The 23,312-nt window shown below is 49.3% G+C and overlaps 1 protein-coding gene across 1 annotated transcript in view; it reads left to right on the top strand.

Moving 5' to 3' along the window:
- The first annotated feature begins 4,871 nt into the window (after positions 1-4,871).
- The window catches only part of TAGLN2 (transgelin 2), a 31,743-nt gene continuing 13,302 nt past the window's right edge, over positions 4,872-23,312 (top strand). Inside the window, exon 1 of the mRNA XM_035098187.3 lies at positions 4,872-4,930. The gene's annotated coding sequence lies outside the window, so the exon portion shown is untranslated. The remainder of the gene's footprint in view (positions 4,931-23,312) is intronic.

Genomic DNA, 23,312 nt, shown 5'->3' with positions numbered 1-23,312 from the left:
CCTTGGATGTTCCAGAAAGGAAACTTCATTGACAGTAGCAGCACTGCATTCAGGCAGCAGTCTTAATACAGTCAATTTGGGTGGGGTGTAGGGAGGAGCCAGGGCTTTAAAATAACCTCAAAGGGATCCCAGTGATAGTTGTTCAAAAACCACAAAAAAAGAAACCTGGAGCCAGTCCTGCGCATTACCATCTAGAAGCGCCTCTGTAGCCTTTGAGCAAACAGATCAGATGCATGCTCACTGACCAGGTCTTCAGGAAGCGACTTTGAATGTTGACGCCTGTCTCCAAAGCAGAGAACTGTGATGCGCTGCCTAGGGTCGAGTTACATCCGGTTTCTGAAGCTACCGGTACTTGGGAGTGTTGAACAAGCAAGGAAGAAAAGCAAGAAACAGAAACAAAACAAAAACGCTAGGAGGTCTTTCAGAAAAATTTAACTAGTTGGTCTTTCAGAAAAATTTAACTAGTTGGGCAGTCCAGATCGCTTTGGTGATTGCTCATGGGCGGGATGCAACACACACACAGAGACACACACACTAAGCACAGAGAGTGCCAAAAGGGCTGTCCTTCCTGGTGGGCCCTGCCCCAATCGGATTCTGCATCCCGGTTCCCTGCGATTACAGTTGTTGAGCTACTGTTCAGAGTGGCTTCCCCACAGACCATCCAGGGTTAAAAAGGAGGTTGATGACCCTGCGCTGAAAAAATCCTCACCAGCTTCCTTTTTCCCCAAATTTGGCCTTTCTCTTGCAAGTCACATGGCCCCAAGGGGCTGAATTCAAGGGAAGAGTCCCTGCAGGAACGCAGTTGGAGGGAAGGGCAACAGCAAGCACAGTGTCGTAATGCAAGCAGGAAGGAGCAGGGAGACAGACGATTGTGTACGCAGGGCGTTCTGCTTATGATGAACCAAGGGAGCAAGCCGGTGAATTATTCCAAGGCAGCTAGGGATGGGCAAATCTCTCCCATTCTGGTTTCCTTTCCATTTCTTCTTACATTGTTAATTCCAGTCCTCCACATTTCTACATCAGTTTGCAAATTCTTTTTGAATCCCCATGAAAATTTGTCAGCATTGTGATTGATCTCTAAAATGCACATTTTGCGTGCAGTATACACATTTTAGCAAGCGATCCTTGTGCATTCACTGTGTTTTTGTGCACATTTCAACCAGTACGTGCATTTTTGCACCCATTACTTGGTTGGAAAACAGCACTGCAAAATTCAGGTAAGAGTGAATTTCGGAGGGTGGCCGTGTTTCAGTTTGCATGTTGTTTCAGGAAGTGGATAGTAGGTAGATTTGCCTTTAAACTCAAACAGAATCAAATCTCTCTCCCATCCCAACTTCTAGGCAGCCTACTTTTTTGGGCATTCATCCTGATTTGCTTGTGGGGAGGTCAGACAACAGCTGCATTAAGTCATCGCCAGCCCTCACTTTGTCACTTTCCTTATTGCAAAAAGTCTTATTTCAAGAGAGAACATGGTTTGTTGTGCAAGAGCGCATATGGATTTTTAATTGTGCAACCTGAATTTGCTGGTATGGTTGAATTTTATGTGAAAATGGTGACAGCTTGGAAAGCACCTAGCACTACCGTAGTGTTGCTGCCCAGTAAGGGAAACCTTAAGTTGATAAATCATATTGCGATTGATTGCTCAGATCTGCATTAATTAGCATCACCTTAGGCAATGTGGCACCCTGCGGATGTTATTAGACTCCAACTCCCATCAGCCCCATGCAGGATAGGGAATCAAATTGTTTTGTTTCCAGTCAGTTCACTGAATATTGCAGCCCTGTTGAACACCATTTATTTGTTTGTCTGTCTGTCTGTCTGTCTGTCTGTCTGTGTGTTGCATTTATATCCCACCTTTTTCTCCAAGGAGCTGTGTACATAGTGTACATGGTATCCTCATTTAATCCCTGCAACAATCCTGTGAGGTTGGTTAAGGTGAGGGAGAAGTTCACCCAGTAAGCTTCACAGACCAATGGGGATTTGAACCCTGGTCTCCCAGGTCCTAGCCTGACACTCTAACCACTACACCACACTGGCTCTGTTCCTTAACTGTTCTGTTAACTGTTCTTTCATACTGTAATAACCAGCAGTTTGCCTGGGCCAGATGCGAACAACAAGGCAACTTTGTCCTAGGTCAGGCACCCCCAAACTCGGCCCTCCAGATGTTTTGGGACTACAATTCCCATCATCCCTGACCACTGGTCCTGTTAGCTAGGGGTGATGGGAGTTGTAGTCCCAAAACATCTGGAGGGCCGAGTTTGGGGGTGCCTGTCCTGGGTCAATCTCTGGCATCTCCAGGTAGGACCGGGAAGGCGCTGCTGCCAGTCAGTGTGCATAAAGGACCAATGTTCTGGCTCCAGTATACGGCTCCTTTGCTCACCATCTGTTGGGGTTTAGGCTCTAGCTCAGGGATAGGGAACCTGCGGCCCTCCCAAAGTTGGATTTGAACTCCCATCATCCCTCCCCACTCGCCGTGCTGGCTGAGGATGATGGGCGTTGAGAGTCCAGCAACATCTGGAGGGCATCAGGTTCCGTAGCTATCTGGGAGCTGCAGAAGGACCGTGGTGGCAAGCCGACAAACCTGGGAGTCCTCCGTTCAACTCTCACCTCTGCCACAGACTCACTAAACAGCCACAGGCAAGTCGCTTTATTCCATTGTTTCCCGTTGTCATCTGTTGTATGGGCAGGGGGAGAGTTTGTGGGTGCATTTAATCTAGAGTTACCAGATGTCCCTGTTTCCCGGGGACAGTCCCCGGATTTGCAAATCTGTCCCCGGACAAATGCAGTCCCCGGAAGGTCCCCAGCTTTCATTTATATGTCCCCGGGAAATGCGACACCCTGCTCTCCTGGAGTAATTTGCAGCTGGAGGGTTAGGAAGATAGTTTTTGCGCAGGCAGAGGCAGAGGTTGGGGGGGGGGGTCGAAGAATGCGAAAGAAGGGCTTTGCACCTTGCCTAGCAGAGAAACCGCGTGCCTTGCCCCTCCCGAGCCTCCCCCAATCTCCTGCCCCCTTCCTTTTGACAGATCGGGGGAGGCTTGGGAGTCGCGGGCAGGTGGCGCACAGTTGCCCAGGAGGGGCACAAGGTGCGGAGAAGTGAGAGGACTTCGATCCCCTTGGCCAACTGGAGCGGTGGCAGAGCCGGGCAGCTGAGTGGAAGAGAGCGTGAACAAGAGGACGGCCGGGAACTGTCAGATTGGAGCAGGGAAGCCTTATGTTCTTTTAAGTTGAGGCTGCTTGAGTTGAGGTACCTTCATTGCAGGGGGTTGGCCTATATGCCCCTCAGAGGTCCTTTCCAAATCTGTGATTCTGTGAACATCCCACAGTGGTATTCTCAAACTCTGCTTCCAACTCCACCCCCACCCCCCCCCGGTTCCTCTCCTCCTCCAGACTTCTCAAGACAGAAAAAGCAGCTGATGTAGAGGTATAATTAGGGATAATAAAGCATGTAACTTTTAAAAAGTCCCTAGATTAATTGAAAAAATTTGGTAACCATAATTTAACCTTTCTAATGCCCCCCCATATCATGCAAGCACCAACCTCCAGTTAAAAAGCAACAACAGATGGCTTTCCCTTGACTACAAAAAAGCTTGTTTTCCAAAATGGGGGTGCACAACCCAAGATTCAGAAATTCCCTTACTGAGAAATGCTGTGTTCTAGAGCTGGCTGACCACCTATAGATAGATATTTTGAACCTGCCTTATGCTCAGTAGCATTGCTGGTCCATAAAGCCCAGACTGGTAAAAAGCTCTCAGGAGGCCTCAGGCAAGGAAAGCCTTTTTCCACCATCTGCTAGCTACCTGATCCTTCTAACCAGGCTGGGACATTCTGCATGCCAAGCATCTGCTTTGCCACAGAGCCACGACATGCCCTTTCTTGGAGGGTAGTTACCCCAAGGGTCATCTAGTCCAACCCTCTTGCAATGCAGGAAATCTTTTGCCCAATGTGGGGCTTGAACCCACAACCCCGAGATTAAGAGTCTCATGCTTTACCGACTAAGCTGCCATCCCGTATATCTGCTTTGGATGCAGACGGCTCCAGGTTCAATGGGGCATCTCCAGTTATAGCAGGGGAAAGAAGCCTGCCTGAAACTTGGGAGAGGTGCTGCCAGTCAGTGTTGGCAATGCTCAGTTAGATGGACCAAGGGTTGGAGTCTGCATAAGGCCGCTTCCCATATTTCTACAAATATGTCCCTACTTTCCCCCTGATGTCTGAGACCTCTTGCAACCAAAGGGGGGAAATAATGCCCCAGTGTAGACCAAGAAGCAAATCCTCCTCAGCACCCCAACCATCTCTTTGGAGACTTGCGGGGGGGGGCTGTCTGTGCAGCCTTGAGGACTAGCAACGTGGTGTTTTGTTTAAATGAGCTGGCATGTGTGCATTTCAGGATGCCAAATTCTGCAATTGCCGGGAAGAGATGGGGGAACAAGCATGCCCCTGCCCGTAGCAGCAAAGGCACAGGGGGGTGGGAAAAAATTTTTCAGCAGGATAATACACACACACACACACACAAAAAAAAAACTTTCTCTCCTTCATCCAGCCAAGCAATATTAAGAGATCAAGGACCCATTCCGAGATAGCCAAATGCACAAGGTGTGAAACAAGGACTTGCAAGCTAATCCTCCCAAAGTGAAATCAAGTAGCGCTTCACTCCCCAAAGCGGCGGTCCTTAGTGGAGCCCCCACGGGGCTTGGTCTGGACCAAACCCTTTGCCCGGCTCCCAATGGCCGCCCTGCGCCTTTAAGGCCTCTCCCCGTCTTCCCCCCTCCGCTTTTCCTCCGCCGGGGGTGGCACCGCCTCCCCGCCCCTCATTAGCGCTGACATCAGCCTTAAAAGTCCCAGCTTTGGGCGTGGAGGCGCAACGCAAGACGCGGCTTGATCGACCCGGTGTCTCGCTCGCAACAGCGCCTGCCTGCGACGCCCCGGTGGGAAGGTAAGGAGACGCTGCGGGAGAGAGGTGCCGGGGCTCAGCCTTCAGCTGCGCTTGCTCCGTCGTGGGACTGTTGTCCACGCGCAGCTGGCTGGTGGCAAGAAAAGCCGCCGCGCTCTGCACATGTGCCGATGAACTCTTTTTTTCCCCTCTCAGCGTGGTCTGTTCCGTGCCTGAGTTCCCAAGAGAGGCCTCGGTCCTGATTTCAGAGGGCAGAGCCGGAGGAGGAGTGGGATATATGCTATGCGGTGCAGATAATTGTGGTTCATAAATCGCGACACCCAAATAGTTCCCACCCCGGTTTAAGGCGTGAGCTGGATCAGGGGTGGGTGCTTTGGGAGAACAAAAAAAAGGGGGGGGCCTTGGGGAGAAAGAGGATTGATGTACCGGTATGTCGAGCTATTTCCCCTAATTATGTGTGGGCTTTTCAAATCGATCGCCACCCTTTCTGCTATAGGGGAGGTCTGGTCTGAAAGTTAAGAGACTGGGTGGTTTTTCCGAAGTTTTAGGGTAAACGGCGCTCCGGTCTAAGGGGCTCCTGTGTAAACGATGTAATTTTTTTTCCTCCCCGCCCAGTTGCCCTGTTCTGTTTGGGGAATGGCCAAAGCTCAGAGTCTGAATATTTACTTTGCTTTCAGAAGGTTCTATTTCCCCATAGGAGTGACTGCTGTCTCTAGTCCCAGAGAGCTGCTGCCAGTCAGTGTAGACAATACTGAGCTAGGTGGACAGCGTCTAAAAGGCATCTTTTAAGGCCCTTTCTTGATTTTTTTTGCCTTGCCCTGCATCTAAATGCCGGCCTGTGCAAACATGTGTGTTGCGGGATGATGTCACCTCCGCTATGCTCCTTTGCATCTTCAACCGGAATATAGATATTCACTGCCATAACTGGAGGCGGCGGGGGGGGGGGGAGAGAAATCCCCCCCTGGTTAAGTAGCAGGACATAAAACCACCTCCACCACACCTGCCCAGTTTCTTGAACTTCCTTGGTCAGCTTCTTCAAAAGCAAACTGGAACTGAATTGGAGAGGAACCAGAAACTAGGAGGCTGTGACCCTAAGTGTACTTTATTGAAAGTGATGTCATAGAGCAGTAGAGTTGGAAAGGGACCCCGTGGGTCATCTAGTCCAACCCCCTGCAATGCAGGGATATTTTGCCCAATGCAGTTCTCGAACCCACAACCCTGAGATTGAGAGCCTCGTGATCTACTGGCTTAGCTATTGCAGCTGTACTTATCTTTCGCTTCCTCCTACACACGTGTTTGTGTGTGCGTTTGTGTGTACACTTGACAAAATTTAATCCAAAGGAAATATGTTTAGGACAAGAGCATTCATCCAGACTAAGCTACACTTAAATCCTAGGCACACTTAAACTGCAGCCTTAACTCTTCTTGACTGGGAGCAAGCCCATTTGAATTCAGTGGGACTTAACTTGTGAGTAAGCATGGCTAGGATTGGGAACCAGCCCCACTGAAAGCAACAGGGCTCGCTACTGACTGTATGTAGAACTGCGTGTACAATTTTATTTTGGAGTTTTTAACTGGTTGGATAAAGTTTCTCCTGAGCATACTTTCACCCTCCTTTTGCGCTTCTTTGCAACTCCCCCCCCCCATTTGCTACATCTCCCTTCCAGTTTTGGGTTTGCTCTGGACTGGAGTCTCTATCTACCGGGGTTTTTTCAGCGGGGCCTGCCTCACCCCGCGCCAAAATCTGTTATCAATGGGATAGAGCAGGCGGAGGGGGGATGTGGTTTCCTAACTCTGTGCAACCGCTTTTGAGTAATGAGGTCTGAATGAGTAATTGTCTCTATTTATGCAGAAAAAAAGAAGTGGGGGGGGGGGAGAGGAATTTGAACGGCATCACTGAGCAGACCCTCTCCTGGAAATGAGACAATTTGGCAATGTCTCCTTGCAGACTGTCTTTTGCTTCTTTCAACTGAGGCACGTCCTCGACTGATCTCTGACGGAGGTCGGAATGTAGGGATGACGAAACTGGTGGGGCGGCGGCGGGGGGGGGCGCAGAGAAGTTTTCTTCTGAGCCTGCTTCCAGTCTACGCAAGAAAGGACTGAGTTGCCCTGATGATGACTTGTTAGGGAAGGATTTCAGCCGCCCAGGGCTGTGGTCACAAAACGGAAGAAGTCTAAGTTACTTTTCTAGTGGGAGAATACAAGGTGGGCAGAAAGGCATGCGTGGGTTCCATTGTTACCTTGTGGAACTCCTTGCCACAGGAGGGAGCGGCGGCAGCAGTAGCTGATCAGTTAGGGCATTGGTATAGCACTCTGGCTGAGGATGAGCTTGAGATCAGGCGACCTTGCCTTTTCAAAACTATCTCTGTGCCTCATGTCCACATATTGAGATTATATTTGCCTAGGGCCTAGGTCACAAGGCACTTGTAAGGGTTTCAGTTTTATACAGGAGAGTGAAGTATCTTTCATGCGATTTAAGCCCAGCCTTGTCCATGAATATTTCCATGGGTTTTGACCCATGATAGAGCCTCCATAGCAAGGCCCAGTGTATCCTGGATTGCTAGGCACTGCCATAGGCCCTAACTCATGAGCTTTTCTTATCATGGGGAGGCTGTGGCCCTCCGGAAGTTGTTTGATTCCAGCTCTCATCAGCCCCAGCTAGCAGGGCCAATGGTCAGGGCTAAGAGGAACTACGGAGTCCAGCAACGGTTACATGTTGGCTACTGTCATGGATGCATTAGTTGAGATTCCTGCATTACAGGGGGTTGGACTAGATGACCCTAAGGATCCCTCCCAACTCTATGATTCTATGACCCTCCCAAATACAGGGTAAGCAGGATGGGGGTGTAGCCCAAAGGTGGCTCTGCTGTTTTGCATGTGGATGACCCCAGTTTTGAATTCTGACATGTCTTTTTCACAGATCAGCAGCAGATAATAAGGGAGAAGAAGTCATTTAGCTCTGTGGCCTTGGAGAGTGACTGCTGCGTAGCCAGCAGTGAGTTAGTTGGAACCTTGATCTGATTTTAAAAAATTCAAAAAGTGCTCAGGGCTTGCCTCTGCCTTAAAAACTTTCAAGGCCCTTGGCACGCTTTCAGATGTTGAAAGGCAAAAGTAATGTGTGGCTGCAGCAGACCCGTGTAGAATTCCCCCGGTATATTTTCATTTGGGAACAGCTACAGCTCCGTGTCTCACCTGGGAAGCAAACCTGGTTTTGTGTCTGTAATGTGGATACTGCTAGCAGCCTGATAAGACAGGTCAGAATTGCTTTGGGTGCTGGAAGAGAGTTATAAAACTCCTTTCCAAATGCATATTGAATGTTCTAGGTGCCCTGACTTTTGTAATATTTGATATGCTGACATTGAGGCTGAAGTGGGCTCTTGTTTTGTGCAGCCTGAATAAGGAACTGGAGTTGGCACACCCCTGAACCCCAAAATAAGCTCTGGGCTGACTTATGCCACAAACCCCCATGACCTGGAAGCTGCCTGCTTTCAGCTACACCCCCATTTTCTCCCAAAGCTATGCAAGCATTGGCACACATACAGAGCTGGTAATTGATGCTGCATTGTTTGAAATGGGTGTGGAACACCCTGATAATAAGGGATAGGACCCGTTTTAATTTTAAGCAAAAGGAAACCGCCCTCTTTCTTGCCTGCCTTCTCTTCTCCAGTACACACACAGCTTCCTTTGTTAGACTTGGGTCAATTCTGCAATGGGAGCCTTGGGCGCAGGAAGTCATAAACCAGGGGTGGGAAGCCTTGGGCCGAGGGGCCAATGGTGCCCCCTCAAAGCTTCTCTATCCAGCCTTTGGTATTCACCCCAGGCCATGCCCCTCACAAGGCCCTGAATATATTTGCTGGCTGGGATGTGCCTGATAATGCCTCTTGCTTCAAGGCTGGGTTGCGGCTTTCCATCAGGTGTTTTGGGATGAACAGGTTCTGGAGCCTGAGCTTCATCTAAAACCACAAGTTAAAAAATCAATTTGGGGGGAAATCCATCCAATAAACATTAGATAGTCACCAGGGCTAGCTGGCTAAATTAGCCCTACTTGGGCCAGCAAGGAGGCCAGGGAAGAATTAGCTGTAAGGTCCCAGAGCGGGTAATCTTCATAAAAAGGGGAGGGGGGGACAGAAGGGAGATAAAATATCAGATTGAGTTCAAATTAAAGGCCCGGCAGAATAGCTCTGTCTTGCAGGCCCGGCGGAAGGAGGTGAAGTCCTGTAGGGCCCTAGTCTCATGGGACAGAGCATTCCACCAGGTCGGAGCCATCACTGAAAAGGCCCTGGCCCTTGTCGAGGATAGTCTGACTTCCTTAGGGCCCGGGACCTCTAAACTATGGTTTTTCATGGACCTTAGGGCATACCAGGAGACGTGGTCCCGTAAATACGAGGCTTGGATACCCACAATGCCCTGCTAGGGAGCAGTGCTATTTCCAGGGCATTATGAGGAATCTTGAAATGGCAGGTGGCACTCAGACTTGGCTGTTCAGTGACCCATACAGGTGACCATGAGGACGGAAATGGATGATTGACATAGCTGGGTACGTGTGTGATTTATTAACTTGCCTTTTAACATGGGCGCGTTTGTCTATGTCTTGCACATTGGCCTGTGTTGCTGTGGTTAGCGGTTGCCTGGTTGAGGTGTGTGTTGGGGTGTGTGTTGAGCACAGCCTAAATAAGCACAGCCCTTGACAGGCTGAGTTGCTGCTGTTGCTGATGGCATAAATCAAGCGGAAAATCTCTGCCTGGGCTGTACCACCTGCAGCTGCATTGCAGCCTCCACAGATGGCGGCAGCACTTCCTGCGTGGCGGAGAGGCTGCGAGGCCAAACTTTATCTCTGGTGTTACCGTAGATTTCTACATAGCAGGCAACGCCTCGTTTACATGGGGGCTGATTTCCGAGGAACTGCATGTTTTGTTTTAAATGAAATCGCATCGATTGGGAACACCATTGGAAAAACCTGCAAACACCCTCTAAACCAGGCATCCCCAAACTGCGGCCCTCCAGATGTTTTGGCCTACAACTCCCATGATCCCTAGCTAAGAGGACCAGTGGTCGGGGAAGATGGGAATTGTAGTCCAAAACATCTGGAGGGCCGAAGTTTGGGGGTGCCCTGCTCTAAACCTCTGGAAACCCTCAAAAGGCCATTTAAAAAGCCAAAGATCCACCAAACCCCACCACAGCCTCCTTGCCCAAACGCCAACTCTCCACAGGCCTCAATAGTCGGTGCAAAGGCTTCTGGGATTGCAAGGTGCCATTTTTGCCATTCCATGCTCTTTTAAGGCCGTTTTTGCCCCCTTTTGTTTCTTGGTTCGCAGTGATACGTGCATGCACTTGTCTGTACAGGGACTACTTCTCCCTAACACCATCACCGCCCCGGCCTGCTGAATGATGGGGCAGTGAAGCATTAATACTACCTGGTATACCAGAGCCAGCAAATGTGGACAGCCTGAAAGGGTGAGCTACAGGTGTGAGCGTTTCTTTGCCTGCATTCCAGGCGCACAAAAATCGGAGGCTTGAGGTTTCCTTGCCTCTGCCTTGGAATGTACTGGTACAACCTGAGCCTCTGCTTATCGCTTTTGGAGAGTGAGGAAGGGAATTAGCTAACTTGATTGCTACTTCCTGGAATTGGTGGAGGAGCTGAGTCCACCTCCAGAAATGGAGACGGGAGGGGTGGCTGAGAAGCAGGCCTTGTGCGAGGCCTTGTTGTGAAATGGCAGAGGCCTGAACTCGGGGATCCCATGTTTATTAGGCACCTCTCCTTATTGCCCTCAATGCAAATGGGGAAGCTCCCTTTCCCATGTCACTAGCAGGTCAGCATTTTTTTTTTAAAAAAAATCTACTAAATTAAAAAAATATGACTAGAGCTTGATTAAAATAATCCAAGCTGGCTGCGGCAGAGGAAACCGGGAGCCGCAAGCGCTGCGTGTGTCATCTGTCTTCTTTCCAGGATCAGCGGTTTGGTTTGGTTTGTTATTTAAAAAGGTGTGGCTCAAACACAAATCCTGGCTTTCTTTTCTTAAATAAACGTTTAACTGACTTTGCTGTGTTGGAGGGTGTGTAGGTCCTAGAGAATCTCAATTCCACCCCCCACCCCTGTTCGCACTCCATTATTGTTGCCAAGGTGGGGGTTTTAATCTGGTGACTTTTAGATTCTAATGGCAACCAAACAGGTGGAAATGACCTCTGCAGAGGCCTTACTCAAGGTATAGCAAGTGGAACAAATTCTCTGCCTCCTAAGGCACATGTGTGTGCAGAGTATGTTCTAAACCCAGGCAGTGCTCCTGAGCATGTGTAAAGAATTGGGTTGCTTCCAGGTGACCTGTTTGCTGAGCGTTCCTTCTGATTTGCTTGCGCAAATTTTGTGGGGAGGTTAGTAAATATCAGCTATATATTGAGCATTCATTATGGTTTGTTCTCGGCGAGGTTTGACATTGTGTCAATTCGCTCGTTTTTCCCTGTCTTCTTTATTGCAAAAAGTCTGTGCTGTTGTTTTTAAAAGTTGGGTTAAGCAGTTTTGTTGTGCCAAATCAATTACTTGTACAACCTGAATTTGCTGGTGTGTGATTTGAACCCCGCCTGAAAATAGAGACAGTCTGGAAGCCCCCTTGTTCTCTAGCGTGAAGAACATGCTTGCACATCTACCCACCACATGCTCCGGACGATTTTGTGCATCCTGAAATTGGGGGGGCTTGCAGCGACTCAAGACAGACCGGCAGATGGCTGTGCTACTATGGGGTTTGAATTTCGAGGTATTGCTAAGAGACATCGGTCACAAAAATAGTTGGGGATGGTGGCGGGGAGGAGGAGCATGACATAGCGCAGATGAAAAGAGAGAACCGCTTCCAGCGGCCTTGTGTTTTTACCATGGAGTACCAGCTGTGTCCTGCTGGTCCTGACTGTGGAGATCTCACAGTATTGATTTTACAGACATGCACACACAACAGCGAGTATCCTCGTTACCAGGAAAAACATATACAAGATACTTGTATCACTCTCATTTCAGAAACCGCTTGGAAAGTACCTGAACATTTCACCCCATGACTTCCCTTCTAGTGGGGTTATGGACCATTTGTAAAAAAAAAGAAAATGAAAGCTTAATGCGAGTGTCTGGAGGCAGTTGGAGGTTGGACGGCGGCTAACAGATTGAGGTTGAATCCTGACAAGACAGAAGTACTGTTTGTGGGGGACAGGAGGCGGGCAGGTGGGGGGGGGACTCCCTGGTTCTGAATGGGGTAACTGTGCCCCTGAAGGACCAGGTGCACAGCCTGAGAGTCATTTTGGACTCACAGCTGTCCATGGAGGCGCAGGTCAATTCTGTATCCAGGGCAGCTGTTTATCAGCTCCAACTGATATGCAGACTGAGACCCTACCTGCCCGCGGACTGTCTTGCCAGAGTGGTGCATGCTCTAGTTATCTCTCGCTTGGACTACTGCAATGCGCTCTACGTGGGGCTACCTTTGAAGGTGACCTGGAAACTACAACTAATCCAGAATGCGGCAGCTAGACTGGTGACTGGGAGCGGCCGCCGAGACCACATAACACCGGTCTTGAAAGACCTGCATTGGCTCCCAGTGCGTTTCCGAGCACAATTCAAAGTGTTGGTGCTGACCTTTAAAGCCCTAAATGGCCTCGGTCCAGTATACCTGAAGGAGCATCTCCACCTCCATCACTCTGCCCGGACACTGAGGTCCAGTGCCGAGGGCCTTCTGGCGGTTCCCTCACTGCGAGAAGCAAAGCTACAGGGAACCAGGCAGAGGGCCTTCTCGGTAGTGGCACCCGCCCTGTGGAACTCCCTCCCATCAGATGTCAAAAAGAAAAACAACTACCAGACTTTTAGAGGAAATCTGAAGACAGCCCTTTTTAGGGAAGCTTTTAATCTTTAAGAAATTAGTGTATTTTAATATTTCTGTTGGAAGCCGCCCAGAGTGGCTGGGGAAACCCAGCCAGATGTGCGGGGTATAAATAATAAATTATTATTATTATTATTATTATTATTATTATTATTAAAATCTACAGCACCAGTGAAGGCTTTCCCTGTGTGGCGGATCCCGATCAAGGGGATTGCAAGGCTTGGTTTGCATGATGATCCCAGCTGGATCAAACTAAGGAGCATTCTTGGTAGCTGATCTTATCAATAGCTAATCTGCGTCCCCTCTGGATAGATGTTCCCGTGTTACAACTCCCGTCAACCCATTTAGCGATTAGCTTACCTGAGTTTCTGACACTGCGACCCTTACTGCTGTCCATGATGGCTAGAATTGGAGTTCAACATCTGGGGGGTGGAGGCAGGTTAAGACGTCCCTGATTAGGCCTGTCGGCAGCTAAATCGAGCCTCTGCATTCAGGAGCAGTCTACCCCTGAATGCCAGGGAGCAGCTTCAGGGGAAGGCTGCTGCCTTCTTGCTGTCCTGCTTGTGAACTTCCCACAAGCACCTGGCTGGTTGCCTGAGGTCTGGCAGGGGTCGTGGCTGGCAGGGGGCATGGAGATGCTGGGGAAACAGGCCTGTGTGAGACTGTCTGAGCCTGTCTGTAGCCTCTTCCACCCAAATTAGGCCTTATGGGACCGAGAATGCAAGGAAAAAGTTGTATTGCTACAACAGTGCCTTGTATAAATACTGTATGAGGAAAGTGTTTGTTTGTTTTTCACACACACACCCGGGACCCCATAAGCTGCAGCTCCTGCCTTTGGCCAACTTCCACTGCCCTCCCTACTTTTGCAGGGAGAAAAAATGTGCCTTTTTTTTTGGCAAGGGCTACTGTGGCTTCAGAAAAAGCTGTACTGGAAGAGGAGGCAAGAGATGGGGTGAGCCAGGGTGTTGGCTGCGGTGCTTAATCACGCTTTTGAGAACTGCCACTTCCCTCGCCTCTTGCACATAAAAGGGAAAAGTAGCTGTTACTTGGAATGCGGGAGAAAAGAGATCTTCTTACTCCTCCGGCAGCTGGGACTAGGCCAGGTTCATGAAGGGGGGAAAGAAAGAGGAGGAAACACAGGCTAATAAAATGTTCAAAAACTCCTGACTCTCCAGGCCAAGCATCCCCAAACTTCGGCCCTCCAGATGTTTTGGACTACAATTCCCATCTTCCCCGACCACTGGTCCTGTTAGCTAGGGAACATGGGAGTTGTAGGCCAAAACATCTGGAGGGCCGCAGTTTGGGGATGCCTGCTCCAGGCTATTTCCTCTCTTCAGCCTTTGGGAAGCTTGCGCTGTTAAGCAGCAGCGGATGAACGAACCACGATCCTGCACTTTAAAAAAAAAAAATTGCAGAATTTTATTCTATTTATCATTCTTACATGTGCTGGAAGCTGCCCAGAGTGGCTGGGGTGTAAAAATAATAATAATTAATGCATTTACACCCCACCCTTTTCTCCAAGGAACTCAAGGAGGCATACATCATTCATCCCCTTCCTCAATGAAATTGGTCCAAGGTCACCCAGTGAGCTTCATGGCAGCTTGGGAATTCGAACCTTGGTCTCCCAGGTCCTAGTCTGGAGCTCTAACCACTACACCACCCTGGCTGTGGTTCTCCAATCTGCCCTAGCCTGATGATTCCCCGTGGGTTGTAGTAAAAGTAGACAACATTTTCTCCAGCCTGCATTCCTTAGAATGTCTAGGCGCCATTTATTTTGTTCCAGTGAGATTTGCTATTATTTTAATTCTTCATTTCATTTCTATACTGCTTTATATGTTAAAGGAAAAAAATCACAAAAGTGGAGATGGAGACGTCGGTCACCAACCTGGTATCCAGAGATCTCTACATGGTTGCAGATTAGACCTGTACCAGTAGCAAAATGCACCTGGCTAATTTCTGACACTGCTTCTGAGGGCCACATGACAGTCGTGAGCAGGGCCAGAGGCAAAAGCAGGTGGAATGCTGAATGCAGATTTTGCCTTTCCTCAGCAGGCCTGTTCTGAGCCTCTCACACACATTCGCCTCTCTGTTCTCAGCAAGAGGCATTGTCAGAGTTCAGGGACAGATTTCCAACCAGGTCCAAACCTTTGAGGAAAGTACAAAGGTGGAGCAGGGAGGGGTCTCCCCTGGGGAAACAACGTGAGTGGGGGAGAGCCTCAGGGGCCAGGTGGAGAGGCATGGAGGGCCACATATGGCCCTCGGGCCCTTGGCTCCCCACCCCTGCCTTAGCCTCTCAGGTGGCGTAACCACCAAGGGCAACCATGGCCTCTACATCCTTTTAAGGACCCGTGAAATGGGTTTTGTGTCAGCGGATCTTGCAGGATGTTCGAGAGCCTTTGAGTATGTAATGAGGCATGGGAGAGGCTGGAAGAAGATGCTTTCTTTTCTTACCTCGGTGAGAAAAACCCAAACTGGCAGAGTTGGGGATGCGAGGCAGTGTGCTGGGAGACATTCGTGGATGGAAAAGGAATGCTAGTGTGCAGATTAGAATTAAGGCCGCCATTCTCAGGAGCTGTCTGCTGCGCTAGTGTGATAAATTGTGCTGGCTTTAGGAACATTGGAATCTGCCTGGCACTGAGTCAGGCCAAGGACTGACATTGCCCACACGGACTGGCAGCGTCTCTTCAGGGTCTCCTGCAGGAAGTCTTTCCTAGCCCAAATTGGAGATGCCAAGGATCTTCTGTAAGCAAAGTCAGATGTTCCGACCCTGAACCCTTCTTCCTGGGTAACCCAGAGGATGGGTAAAATAACTTTTTCCACTCTCTACTCTAAACACACGCCAAAGCCAAGCTTCTTCTGGTTTTATAAGATAGTTTAATTCAGAGAAAGTCTCTCCCATCAGATGTTTAACTGTCCTGGCTGGGAAGTATCCATATTGGAAAGGAAAAGTTAAGATAGACTTCCATCAAATCCTCTTTTTCTTTCAGAAGCCTGCTATTCAGTGACTTCAGTGTTAAAGTGCTTGCTGGGACGTTTGTTTTGAAAGCAGGATTGGTTGGCGTCACCTGCCTTAGTTACAGAGTTCCTTTGCAGTGTCTCTGCTCTGTCAATTAAACTGGCCCCAGTTTTCCACCCATTTCACAGCTGAGAAAACAGAGGCTGGCAATAGCCTTGTCAAAGGGTTCACACCTTTTCAGTACAGGCACTCAGAAGTCAACAGTTGCCCAATAGATGGATCTGTAAGCTGGACCTGACCAGAGCACAACAGCAAATCTCCCCCACCTTGCTGAACACAGGGCTGTGTTTACCTTAAAAATAAGCTGCTTTTCAGTGTAACTTGAAGCCCTTAGGGTGGCTATATATTAACCAAAGGTGTTTTTTTTAACCCCTCGCCAGTTCATTGGTTAAAAGCCTGGACTAATGCCACAGCTGTGTGTCTCAGTCGGGAGCCTTATAAGACTCTTGCACTTATTTCCCTGTTGCCACAATCTCCCTTACCTGGCACATCCTCCCACAAAACCCAGCTCCTTTTCCTCCAGAGCTGGCGCTGCCAGATAATAAGCAACAATCTGTGAGCCCGGGAGGCCCCTGGCATTATCCAGATTTAGCGTGTCCAGGCTTGCTTGGTGTCTGTCGGGCTGACGGGTAAAGGACGGCTTAGTGTGGTCAGCAAATTCCATGCAAGGCTGAAGGCCCGTAGCTTGGTGTCGCTAGCCTGTGCTTGGTGCTCAGAAGGTTCCAGGTTCAAGTTCCACCATCTTGGAGTGGATTGAGAAAGACCCCGTCCTTTTAATTAAAATGCATGAATGGAATAAACAGCTGGGGCAGAAGGGCTGGCTGTTGGCTTCAAATCCTGAAATGGAGAGGTGGTTTGCCAGGGTGCTTTCAGTGGGCTTTTTCACCTGGAAGAGGCGCTGCATCCACCCCTGCCTCTCTCTTGCGTCACCATATCAGGGCAGGGAAAGCTGGGGTTGCAACATTATACTGCGGTTGCAGGGGGGCAGCTTGTGGCTGCTGCAGGACACCCCATCTGGAGCCAGAGCAGAGTCAAACCTTCCTCAGCTGCTTCTGGGGCCTATATATATATCTCAAAAATCTTGGACAGTGCTGCTGAAATGGAGCAGGCTTCAACCAAACTGTAGCTTTACTGGCTTGGAACATCTATTTGAAAAGGAAGGAAGGCCTTGCAGCAACCTATTTACGAGCCATAATGACAGGCAGAGATCGGAGGCTGGGAGAGTTTTATAGGCAGCCGCAATTGGGACTGAATGGTGGATCTACATAAGAAGTGTAACTGCCCAATAAAACGTCGGCAGCTGCAGTCTTTGTGCTTCATCCAGATGCCCCCAAAGGATTTGGGGAGGAGGTTTTCTCTCTCTCTCACTCTCGTAATAGACTCTTCCTTGGCTGACCTACCCTGGATTAGGCTTTTTAACATCTAAATCCATGCATTTGAACATGAACCTGGCAGGGGGTTCGGATAGCTTGCTTTATTCTACCTGCTTTATTTTACTTATATTCCACGTTTCCTCCAAGGAGCTCAAGTTGGTGCACACCGTTCTCCTCATAACAGCCCTGTGAGGTAGCTTAGGCTGAGAGACAGTGAGGGGCACCCAGCGAGTTTCAGGGTTGTGCGGGGATTTGAAACCTAGGCTTGCCTGGTCCTTGTCTGGCACTCTAAGCCAGGCATCCCCAAACTGCGGCCCTCCAGATGTTTTGGCCTACAACTCCCATGATCCCTAGCTAACAGGACCAGTGGTCAGGGATGATGGGAACTGTAGTCCAAAACATCTGGAGGGCCGAAGTTTGGGGATGCCTGCTCTAAGCACTAGACTGGCTCTTTAACGCTTACCAGCATACATTTAACTCCCTGTATTTCAGAAGATGAGAGGTGTGTTCCAAATGAGCCAGAGCAGGACAGTGTGGCCTGGCAGGAGAGTGGGGGGTAAAGAGGGGGTAGTCTGGAGAAAGTCCCAAGGGTCAGAGAGAGAGATACCTGGGGGGGGGGTTGCATTTGGCCCCTAGAATCAAGATCACCTGCCCTCTGCTCTAGAGCAAAACAGTTCTCCTTGGCTCAATGTTGTTCTGGTATCCATCTGTCTCAAGAGACAATGGAGTGTGCCTCTAGGGGTGAAGTCAAACTCCTGGAGAATCACGGCGCCTGCTGTGGCTGCATAGTCCGATAATTTCTAACAGCTGTTTTTGCTGCCATGGCAGCACCAGTCACCTTTCCGGGTGCAAGGCTGGGCAGTGTGCATGGAGGTCGTGGGCTGGCATCCACAGAGATTAGCTGGTGGGGTGGAAGGCAGGGGGGAGACCAAGAATAGGAGAAGCCAGAGCCAATGTCGGGCAGAGGCAGCTCCTGATTGGTTGTAAGAAAGAAGGCAGGCGGGCTGGTGGAGCAGCTGCCTTCATGGCTTACAGGATACCTGCAGAAGCAAATAATAGCTTTATAGCAGGTTTGTGGATGAGTCCCTCAAAGTACTGGTGCATGCAAATCCTTGTGTACTTTGCATAGCCTGATTGGTCACTCAAGTGGTCCAGATATCTACAGCATTTCTCTAGCACCACCATCTCATTAACAAAGAACAGGAATAAACTAAAACCAGTGCTTTTTTTCTTTAAAAAAATGTTTAGGGGTACTCCCGTTTTGGCTGAAGAAATTCACCACTTTATAGTTCAAATTGGGAAAAATAAATACAGTAATTGGACAAAAGGCTTCAATTGGGGGTATGCGTACCCCTGCATCCCCTCAGAAAAAAGCACTAACCAAAACCTTTGAAGTACTATATAGTGATGTTAAACCAGCAATAGAAAGTGGTAGCAATTTTTTATTTTTCAAGCCTGGACAACTAAAACATTTTCACCTGGTGCAAAAGCGCTGGAGCACAGGGAGTGGAATGTGGCCTTCCAAGGGCCAGACAGAGTGGCCTTGGGGGCTGCAGTGGACCCCTGGCCTGAGCTTCCCCACCTCTGATTTAGGCATGTAGCCTTTTTTTAAAAAAAAAATCTACACCAGTTGCATGGGGAACCTCTGGCCCTAGACTTGTTGCTGAACTACAATTCCCATTGGCCATGCTCGCTAGGGCTGATGGGAATTATAGTACAACAGCCTTTGGGCGCCACAGGTTCTGCACTCCTGAGCTATGGGCAATATAATGGCTAGAGCAGCACAGCCTGCTTGGCATACAGACCTGTCCCCAGGTGACCCCCCCTTTCCTCCTTCCCCTTTCTTAATGGCTGGGGAGGGGAAAGGGTTTCCTGCTTCTTTCCTAAATGTTGTTTTTGCTAGCACACTCGATCTGGCCCCAGAGTGGTCTCTGCTGTAGGTTAACTGCAGGAAAAGCCTTGAGAGTCCCCTCTCCCTCCCCACAAAGCTTTGCCGGTTCTAGGAATTGTCCCTATCTGAAACCTCCTTTGCTTCCTGATTGCTAACTTGGCCCTGTGTCTGCCTCTTCTAGGGTGGCTTCCGCTCTTAAATCCGGTGGGGCCTCTCTGCGCTCTCTAGATGATCGAGTCTGATCTTTGAGCATTCTGGTGTTCTTTTTCCTCCACTGCATAACCCCGCATTGCCCTCTGCTTGGCAAATGGGTGCTGCAAAAGGGCAGGCAAACCTGGGACTTGGTACGGGTGTGTAAATGGACACTTTTTCCTGACTGCTTGGGGTGAAGGCAGGGCCGGTGGTAGGGTTTTTTGCGCCCTAGGCGAGATCACTTTCTGCCCCCCCCCCAATTAATTAAAAAAATAAATAGAAAAAATGAAAATAGAAAATAGAAAAAATTAAGACATAGAAAAAATAAAAATAAAATAAAAAACAGCTGAGAGGCGTGGCGAGGCGGCCCCAGGGGAGCGCGAGCCTGGGGCCGCCTCCACTGCGCCTGTCAGCTGTTGAGCGGCTTCAGGCCACTCTCCGGAGGCACGCGCGGGATAGCAGCCTGAAGCTACTCAACAGTGACAGGCGCAGTGGAGGCGGCCCCAGGCAGCGGCAGGCAGGCTGGCCAGCGCCCCCTCCATTTTGGCGCCCTAGGCAGCTGCCTAGTTTGCCTAAATGGACGCGCCGGCCCTGGGTGAAGGGAAATTGCCTGCAGGTGATGATCAGATGGGGAGCTTAGCCTCCACGGGCTGCCTTAATAGAGGCACCAAACAAACAGACACACATCACATGCCCTGAACACACATGCGCACCAAGGACTGAGATGAGCTTTAGACAATGTATGCTAGGGTGAAGAGGGCCTTGGACCAATGTGCATTACTTAGCTGCCTCTTGCACACTCTCCAACCATTATGCATCTACTCTTTTTGGCAATGCAAATTGCAGGCGTTGGGGGGAGGGTACAGGGCTGCAGTGGAGGACAAAGGGTTAAGCCCCCTTTTAATGGGCTCCAGGGTCCAATTGCCTATTGAAACCCCTTTAGATAGGCAGCAAGCAGCATTTAACCTAGTGATTTTTGGTTAGAGGGTAGACTTGTTGCAACCGAGCAAAGAGATGCTGTTGTTTGTTGTTTGTGGTAGGATCTGCATTAGTTGGATAGAAAAATGGTTTCTAGTACTAGTCTGGAGAAGAACAGGGCAGCCATGCTTGTTCTCTCATAGTTAAGGTAAGAGACCCCTGACCATTAGGTCCAGTCGTGACCGACCCTGGGGTTGCGGCGCTCATCTCGCGTTATTGGCCGAGGGAGCCGGCATTCAGCTTCCAGGTCATGTGGCCAGCATGAAAAGCCGCTTCTGGCGAACCAGAGCAGCACACGGAAATGCCGTTTACCTTCCCGCCGGAGCGTTACCTATTTATCTACTTGCACTTTGACGTGCTTTCGAACTGCTAGGTGGGCAGGAGCTGGGACCGAGCAACGGGAGCTCACCCCATCGCGGGGATTCGAACCGCCGACCTTCTGATCGGCAAGCCCTAGGCCAGGCATCCCCAAACTTCGGCCCTCCGGGTGTTTTGGACTACAATTCCCATCATCCCTGACCACTGGTCCTGTTAGCTAGGGATCATGGGAGTTGTAGGCCAAAACATCTGGAGGGCCGCAGTTTGGGGATGCCTGCCCTAGGCTCTGTGGTTTAACGCACAGCTCTAATTTTGAGGTCCAGGATAGAAGTGGGAGGAGGAGAATGGTTGTAAAAAAAGGATGCAACCTGAGAGTATGAGTCTAAACCACGACAGGCCAGCTGAAGTTAAAGATATGGGAACAGCCTGGGGATCCTTAACGCTGATCTAACACCAAGCCCTCTTCTGCAAGCTGAGTTGCACTCAAATTTCCAACCCCTCTATCCTCTGTTTCCAGGGACTGTTTAGTAAAGAGTGGGCAACAAATTGAATAATAATCCAGACTCTGTCCACAAAACCTGCAATTTGCTGCTTTCCCCCTCCCTCTTGGCTTCGATTTAAAAAGCCTTAAATGGCTAAGGACCAGCTCTCCATATGTGCCTCTTCTGAAGGAGGTTCATAGGGTGGCAACACAAGAACAGGCCTTTTCTGTGGTGGCTCCCTGTTTGTGGAATGCTCTCCCCAGGGAAGCTTCCCTGACACCTTCATTGCGTGTCAAAGCCCCAAGAAATCCCAATAACTCACACGGACACATTAATTTTTGTTTGGTTTTTGGGCAATTAATTTTGGGCCACAACTTTATTTAAAATACAAATTATTTTTTGAGTGTTGGCTTAGGCTTTGGTTAATCCTTCTGTCCACTCTAAGGGACAGGACCATTTCCATCTGACCATTGGGTCAGGACCATACCATCTGCCCCGTTGGGCAGGACCAATTCCATCTGACCATTGGGTCAGGACCAGCTCCGACTTACCTAGGGTTGGTAAGTCAAGTAAACACCCCAAGGGATTGGAGGTACGGTTTCCCAGTACTCTCCTTCCCCCTAGGAGTGTTCCCCAAGGCTCGGCTCTGTATTGGACACACCAATCCTGCCTATGGCAGGATGATGGACTAGAGTCCCTGAGCCCCAGGATTCCTTTAACGGAATACTTCTATAAGGAGCAATAAAGGAGGGGTAGGCATTTTAAGCCATGCCCCTCCCATACCAATTTAACCAAAGCCTAATGGCCAATCAAGCCGCCTCGGCTTGCCGCCAACACTCAATTTCCTAGCCATCTTCTTAAATCCTCGGAAACATCCCTCAACCAGGCGTCATTCCCAACCGGGGACAAATGAACTCCATCGGGACGAAAGAGGGAAGTGGCCTTAAACGTAATTTCCGGATGCGGTATTACAACCCCACCTGACTCTAGAACCAACTTGGAAATTGCATTATTAACACGTTTCCTAGCCTTTTCCGTGGCAGCCGGGCGAAGGCTGCCCGTCCACTCGATGCGTTGAAGCAGCTGAGACCAGATTATGGTGACACCCGGCATCAATGTCTTCAGACGTGTCAAATCAGATTGAATTGTTTCTGCAGTATATTACTTTTGGCTGCTGAACAGTCTATGGCAGGGGTGCTCAAACTTTTTTTCAAAGAGGGCCAGATTTGATGAAGTGAACATACATGAGGGCTGACCAAAGATGTTGAGCTTTTTAAAAGGGTTTTATCCCAGAACATATACTGCCACAGAGTCTGGATTAAATCGACCAGCGGGCCGAATTAGGCCCCCAAAATGGACTTTGGGCATGCCTGTTCTATGGCCTTTAAAATGTTGGAGGGTTTTTTTTGTTTCTTCTTGTTCTTTTATGTGTTTTGTATTCTCATTTTATAATTTTTATGTTGTGAACCACCCTGTGTTCTTCGGATGAAGGGCGGTGTCTTGTGACGACACGCTTTGTGGGCCCAGTCACCTAATGTGGTGTTGAGCAAAATGAATTTGAACACCTGAATTAGGATTTGATCTGAACAAAGCAGTGTGTACTTATTTAATTGGTTTGAACAGACTTCAAGGGGTTGTTGATGAGGCCCCAGTGTGCCTGCCTGTAGCACTAGTGAAAGGGCTCGAAGAATAAATGGAGAGGTTTATTCTCTATCCCTGAATCTTTTAAGTGCAGTCCGCCAACACACACATCTAATATGGGATGACAAGAATACCGGCCTATCTTGCAAGGGCGTTGTACCTGTCCCACTTTGACCCTTCACATCATACCTAACTCTCGGTGCATCTATCCATGGTGCAAAACCCTGATGGATTATGGATAAAGAGTCTTAATTCCAGGAATGGGGAAGCCTCAGCCTGGGGGCCAAAGGTGGCCTGTGTAGCTGGCCCTCAGGACTCCTCCCAAACTTCACACCTCACCAACCCTGCTTTGCACCCCTTTTGAGTGATTTTGCCTGGCTGGACTATGTCTTTGCAAGCTGATAATGCCTCTTCCTTGTCGGAAGAAAGGATAGAGAGGACTGTGTGAATGTGTGCAGAATCTGGCCTGTTGAGCAAAGGCAAATTATATATTTTTCTCTGCCCTTTGCTTTTGCCTCTGAGAAAATGAGAGAATCCAGTGATTTAACTTTTGTTGTGATACTACTCAACCTCTCCCCGTTTTCCTTTCCTTTTTGTGTGTGCAAAAAATCGAAAACAAAAAACCCTCCTGTTTATATAACTGTTTTTAAAAGTAGAAATCAGTTCAGGTCTCAGACTTCCCC

Source organism: Zootoca vivipara, chromosome 16, assembly GCF_965207765.1.
Source record: "Zootoca vivipara chromosome 16, rZooViv2.hap1.1, whole genome shotgun sequence".
In the NCBI taxonomy this organism is placed as follows: domain Eukaryota; kingdom Metazoa; phylum Chordata; class Lepidosauria; order Squamata; family Lacertidae; genus Zootoca; species Zootoca vivipara.
Note: the sequence above shows the minus strand (reverse complement) of the source record. Positions and strands in the feature narration are given on the sequence as shown.